Source organism: Octodon degus, unplaced genomic scaffold, assembly GCF_000260255.1.
Source record: "Octodon degus isolate 3935 unplaced genomic scaffold, OctDeg1.0 scaffold00012, whole genome shotgun sequence".
Classification (NCBI taxonomy): Eukaryota; Metazoa; Chordata; class Mammalia; order Rodentia; family Octodontidae; genus Octodon; species Octodon degus.
In genome coordinates, this window is record NW_004524588.1 from 8561356 (window position 1) to 8567569 (window position 6214).

General features: G+C 36.9%; 1 pseudogene; it reads left to right on the forward strand.

Moving 5' to 3' along the window:
- The first annotated feature begins 3385 nt into the window (after positions 1-3385).
- Positions 3386-4372, forward strand: LOC101565559 (annotated as a pseudogene).
- Positions 4373-6214: the final 1842 nt, after the last annotated feature.

Here is a 6214-nt window from a genome sequence, read left to right on the forward strand (position 1 = left end):
ATGTGGGAAATTTTCTGCTATTACTTCTGCCCATATTTTTTTAATGCCATTTGTATTGACTCCTCCTTTCTCATTGATACCTATTAGTCTCACATTGTTCATCTTTGCATCGTCTTGCAAGTGATGAATGATTGTTTCCTGCATCCTAGTTGTTCTTAAGAGATCTTTTATTCCCTTTTCACTAGCTGCACCAGCACCTTCAAGATCTGAAACTCTGTCTTCACTTTCATTCAAATGGTTTTGCAGGATTGTGATTGAAATTTAAGTTCCTCTATATCTCTTTGATTCTGCTTCATGCGATCTATTTCTTTCCTGTATTGTTCATTAAAGGAATCCATCATTTTTCTAATCTCCTCTATTTTTTATAAATGTCTTCTTTAGAAGCAGTTATTAATTCTTTTACTGTAGAGTTTTTTTTTTTTTTTTTCAGATTGGGTTTCCTCCCTATGTTTCTGTATTTGATTCTTCACTTCAGATGCTATGAATTCAGAGATTTCTTTTTTTTATTTCAGAAATTAATTCTGCTCTTATTTCCTCTATACCTTTCTGCTATTGCTTATTTAATTTCGATGCTATTAATTCATACATTTCAGCTGAGCTAGTGTCCTCTGCACTTGTACTGGGTGGGCACTGGGTTTCCTCCATTTGTTCTTCCTTTGATTCTTTACTTCAGATGCTATTAATTCAGAGATTTCTTTTTTATTTTCGATCTGAGTTCCTCTATACCTTTCTGCAGTTGTTTCTTTATTTCAGAAGCTGTTGATTCATTGATTTCAGCTGTGTGGTTCCCAATTTTTTCTGTGTTAGTGTCCTCTGCACTTGTTATGGGTGTGCTTGCAGTCTGAGATTGCATTTTGCTCCTTCTCATTGTTATTTTTTTTAATTTTTTTATTTTTGGAATCGGGGATTGAATTCAGAGCCTTGCGCTTTCCAGGCAAGCACTTATTCTACTGAGCCATCTCTCATTGTCATTTTGTGCAGCACTGTCTTCTGGCCTTTGTTGTAGAGCTTTGGTGCAATTATAACCTTAACACCTACTGAAATTCAGGTGCAAATCTACAAAGTTTGGATTTATCCAGCTTTGGCTGGCTTGGGTCTGGCTGCTGTGCTCAGCTCTTTCTGCTGCCACCCTTGGGAGTGAACCTGATGTGCTCCTCTGACAAGATGATCTGCTCCTGGACTAGCTGAGCAGTTTTGTCCCTACTCTCTCTGCAGGGTTTCACCCTGTGCCTGTGTGCCAGGCCTGAGCTGAGTCTGCAGGGGACAACAGGGAGTAGGAAAGAGGGGAAGATCTCCCCCATACACTCTCTGGGTCTGGGCTAGGGCTGAATCTGGGGTTCCCAAGAACGTGGCAAAAGTTCTCCCTCACTCAGGGGGCATGGGGGATAAATTATAAATTTAAGAAATTATCCTACAAATAGTTCCATATATCAGTATAAGTGATAATAATATAAAATATGACTGAAAGGATTTCATAACAATTTCAAGTTGCTATGTACTTCTGAGCCTAGAAGATGGTTGACTTTATTCCAGGATCAAACAAGGAAACACGATCCACTTTAGGACATAAAATATTGCGAGAAAGTCTTATTTGAACTAGGACAAGGCATGAAGGAATTTGCAAGACTGAGAAGCAGGACATGATACATTAAACATGAAATTGTAAAGTCCTATTTTTAAGTTCGGTGTTAGAGTAGAAAAATATTGACTAATTTTAGTGGTGATTTTCAGTTGAAAATGAGTCACCATTAAAATGATTGCCATCACTAACTGAATGAACTGTTCTCTCTCTCATGCTTCCCATAGTTTTCTACCAGGTGTTCCCAATGGCACCCCACATTGCAGTCAAGAGTTAGGGTTTCAGCTGCATCTGTAGATCTGTACATGATGGGAGCAACCATGGAGAAGATGAGTGGAAGGCAGAGTACCACTAAAATTCATTGCTAAAAAAAAATATTCACAACTAAGAGAGTTTATGCATTTTAATATTATTGGTTTTATTTTGACATAAAAATTACTTGAACATTCATTCTCATTTTAAAAAATTCCCATAATATACATTTTTCATCTCTAATAAAGAAGACAGTATTTACTCTCTCACTCTTCTTTATTTCTGGAGTCTTGAAACGCGTGACATAGGAGCTATCAAACAACTAAACCAAAAAATATTTTAATCTATAAATGATCACTTCGAGAAACACAGCTCTGTAGAAGATTGCTTTTTGGTACGCTGATGCTAGATGCCTTTGGGAACAGCACTTAGAAACCATTTGCTCCCACCAATGTGAGCTCTCTCAGGTGCCAGGAGCAGCCCAGTCCATTTGCTCTAACTCTGACCATCTTAGAGATTAGTGTAATGGACTTCAATAAACTCATTTTAAGTTAACTGGAATATATCCTGCTCTTGCAGCTATGAAGGCTGACACAGAATTTAAAGTTACACTGAAGAAACAAAACATGACAACTTGCAATTAATTATTTGTAGTTGATAGAAAAAAAGATAAAATGTGCATGTGGCCCAAGAAACCCATCATATTTAAACCTCTTTTGGTCAGCAGTTGTAAGCCTACTACAGGAGAGAGATACTTATGGGATCTACTACAGGATCTACCAGCACTAAAAGGTAGGATGGTCATAAAGGCTGAAAGACAGTGGAATGATCTAAAGGCTTTGGCCTGCACAGCAGAATTAAGGGAAAGCTCAAAATCATCATCTGAATGTTTCAAAATCTGAGTGAAAAGATTCTCATAGTTTTTCTTTTTTTTTTTGAGAAAGGACATAAAGTTTAATATGTACCCAATGCTTTTTCAAAATATGACAAATTTTATTAGAAAATGAGAGGAATCCATGAGAGCATTACAACACGGGTTTGATGTTTTATTACAGAACTTCCGTGGTATAGCAGGAGGAGATGAAGTTAAAAACTATTAAATTGCATTCTATGCATAACCAAATGCCAGATATTTTAAGTGGGTGAAATTTATGTGATGAATTAAACTCATTATATATATATATATATATATATATATATATATATATATATAACTTTCTGAGTAAATGAAAGACATTATAGCGATTAGTGAAGACTCGAGTAAGTTTTTGGCCAATCTTCATGAAATCTGGAGACAAGATTGTAGGGTTAAGGGCATAGCTAATGGAGACAGGCACACTAATTCCAATACTAAATTTATGATCTACTACATGCATTTTACAGGACACTTTGATTCATCCTTTTGGTGGACTCATTTTATGTAAAAAGCAAAGAAAATATTGTCTTCTTGTAGTTGCTACTGTAAGAAATGAATAATATAATGTTAAAAGCCTTAGAGGAGCAATCCTCTAGGTACCTCTAGGAAGTACAACCAGCAGACTTTTGAGCCTCATGATGGTTAATGCTAAGAGCTGGACCCTGAAGAAGCACTTTTAGGGCAAGCCTACTCAGAGTGACTTTGAGTTGAAGACTACTGAGCTCCCACCCTTAAAAAAAGGAGAGGTCCTGCTTCAAGCCTTACTTCTCTCTGTGGATCTTTACATGAGAATGGCATCCAAAAAGCTGAAGGAGGGTGATGCGATGGTGGGAGAATGAGTAGCCAGAGTTGTGGAAAGTAAAAACTCAGCCTTCCCAATAGGAACTGTCATAGTGTCTCTTTCAGGCTAGACAAAACACTCCATTTCTGATGGGAAAGGACCGGAATTACTGCCTACATGGTGGCCAGATACATTACCACTGTCTTCGGCCTTGTGGACAGCTGGCATGCCAGACACAACTGCTTATTTTGGCCTGCTGGACATCTGTGACACAGAGTGGAGAAACGGTGCTGGTAAATGCAGCAGCAGGAGCAGTTGGCTCTGTTGTGGGGCAGATAGCTAAGCTCAAGAGCTGTGCATTTGTTGGAACTGCAGGGTCTGATGCAAAAGGTGCCTTTCTTAAACAAGTTGGATTTGATGTTTCCTTCAACTACAAGACAGTAGATTCTTTGGAAGAAACATTAATAAAAGCCTCCCCTAATGATTATGATTGCTATTTTGATAATGTAGGTAGAGAGCTCTTGAACACTGTTTACCCCAGATGAAGAATTTTAGAGGAATTGCAATCTGTGGGGCCATTTTGTTGCATAAGCACACCAGCCCATTGCCCCCAAGTCTACCCTCAGAGAGTAACATCTACAAACAACTCCATATAGAAGGGTTCCTCTTCAGCAGGTGGCACGGAAAGGTCTGTGAGAAGGCTCTGAAAGAGTTGATGAAATGGACTGTAGAGAGCAAAATCCAGTATTGAAAACACACTCTCAAAGGATTTGAAATCATGCCAGCTGCATTTATGGGAATGCTGAAAGGTCATAATTTAAGGAAAGCTGTTGTGAAAGCATGAAAAATTGATAGATGAATCATCATAGCATGATGTGGATTACTACTTCATCTTTCACTATTTAGTAGAAATATATACTATCCAAATAATTTAAAAAGGTAACTAGAATGATCTATTGAATTAAATACACTTAAGATACCTATAATTGGTGAAAAATAATGTAAGTTTCATGGTTATTCACAGCAGTCACCTTTCTACCTATAAAATCTTTCTCTGGTTTATGGCAACAAATAATGGCATTGGAGTCTCTGTTAGTTTTCCATTACTGTAACAAAAAACCTGAATAACCTATAAGGAGGAAAGATCTCTTTTGACTGTTGTGTAAGTATCAGTCAATGGTCTTTTGGCTCCTTTGTTACGGGCCTGTGGTAAGGTAGTACATCAATGGCAGAAGCAAGTAGTGGAAGAAGCTGCTTACCTCGTGGCAGGTGGAAAACAAAGCAACACAGACTAGAAGACACTGACATTCCAGTATCCCTTGTAAGAGCAGACCCCTAATGATCTAACTTCCTCCCACTAGATCCAATCTCCTAAAGAAGTCACCACTCCAGAAACTAGTGACCATACCTTTTAAAACAGAAATCTTGGTGGTGGGCACTCATTCAAACTATAGCAGAGTTCAAAAGCTTAGTACCTCTGTGACCTCGGATTTCTGATTTTTCATCTGTGAAGTATTAACTACTGTCTTGTAGCAATTGGTGGATCTGTTTTTCTGTTTTGTCTTGATTTTTTTCTTTTTGAGATAAGGTCTCACCATGTAGTTCAGCCTTTAAATCATTATATAGCACAAACTGACCTCGAAATAGGGGTGATCCTCTTTCCTCAGCCTCCCAAGTGCTGGGATCACAGGCATGCATTGCCACTCCCAGAAGTTGGTGAATCTGAAGTGAATATAAGGAACACAAAAGATTTGAACAGCCAAGGATATAGCTCAGTGGCACAGTGCCTACACAGCAAATGGAAGGCCTTGAGTTCAATTCCTGGTACAAAATAAATACATAAATGATATGAACTTACAGAAAGGTAACAAAATCTTAGACAGGAAAATTCAGTATCAGAAAGATGTTGCTTCTGTTGATTCATTCTGGTATCATAAAGCAGAATAATTAAATAACACTCTACAATGAAACAATTGGGCAATAACCTTGGAAAGATGTAATAAGCTACCAGTATGTGTTCAAGGAAGAGAAGTGAGGAATGACAGCAGAATGAGGATAAAAGAAAAACTTTATACTATAATAATTCTTGTACTTCTTGATTTCTGAATCTTATGTACAAATTTACTAACAAATGCAATTAAATAATAAAATTTTCAACAAAAATACCTTAGAGAAAATCTTGAAATATTGTATGCATTTATTTAATAAGAAAACATGTTTGGACAGTCTAACCTGAAAAGGGGTCTTGAAAAAAATGGAAATGATTAATTGCAAGTTAAATTGTGTAATGAATTCAATTTTTTGATTGCTATACCAGATAGGAAAACTTTGTTGGACAAACACACACGTGTGTGCCTGTGCACACCAGTCCATGACACTCCCATGACTAACACTTAGTCTGTATTAATTTTATATCCATCTATAAATATTAGTATATCTTTCATGCAATAGAAAAAAAAATCCATTATCCTTATGCTAAGACCATGTAGCACTAACTGATTGTGCAATTAATAGTCATTTGTTCTTCCAATAGTCAAATGACTATCTGAAGGTGAGGGATAAATTAGATAAGATAATACCTATTATAATATTCATAATAAAGTAGAAGATACATTTTTCATCTGGTATGGTTTGAATTTTTTTTTCCAAATTCTATGTCTTCAATGTGACCATTGTCCCCAATGAC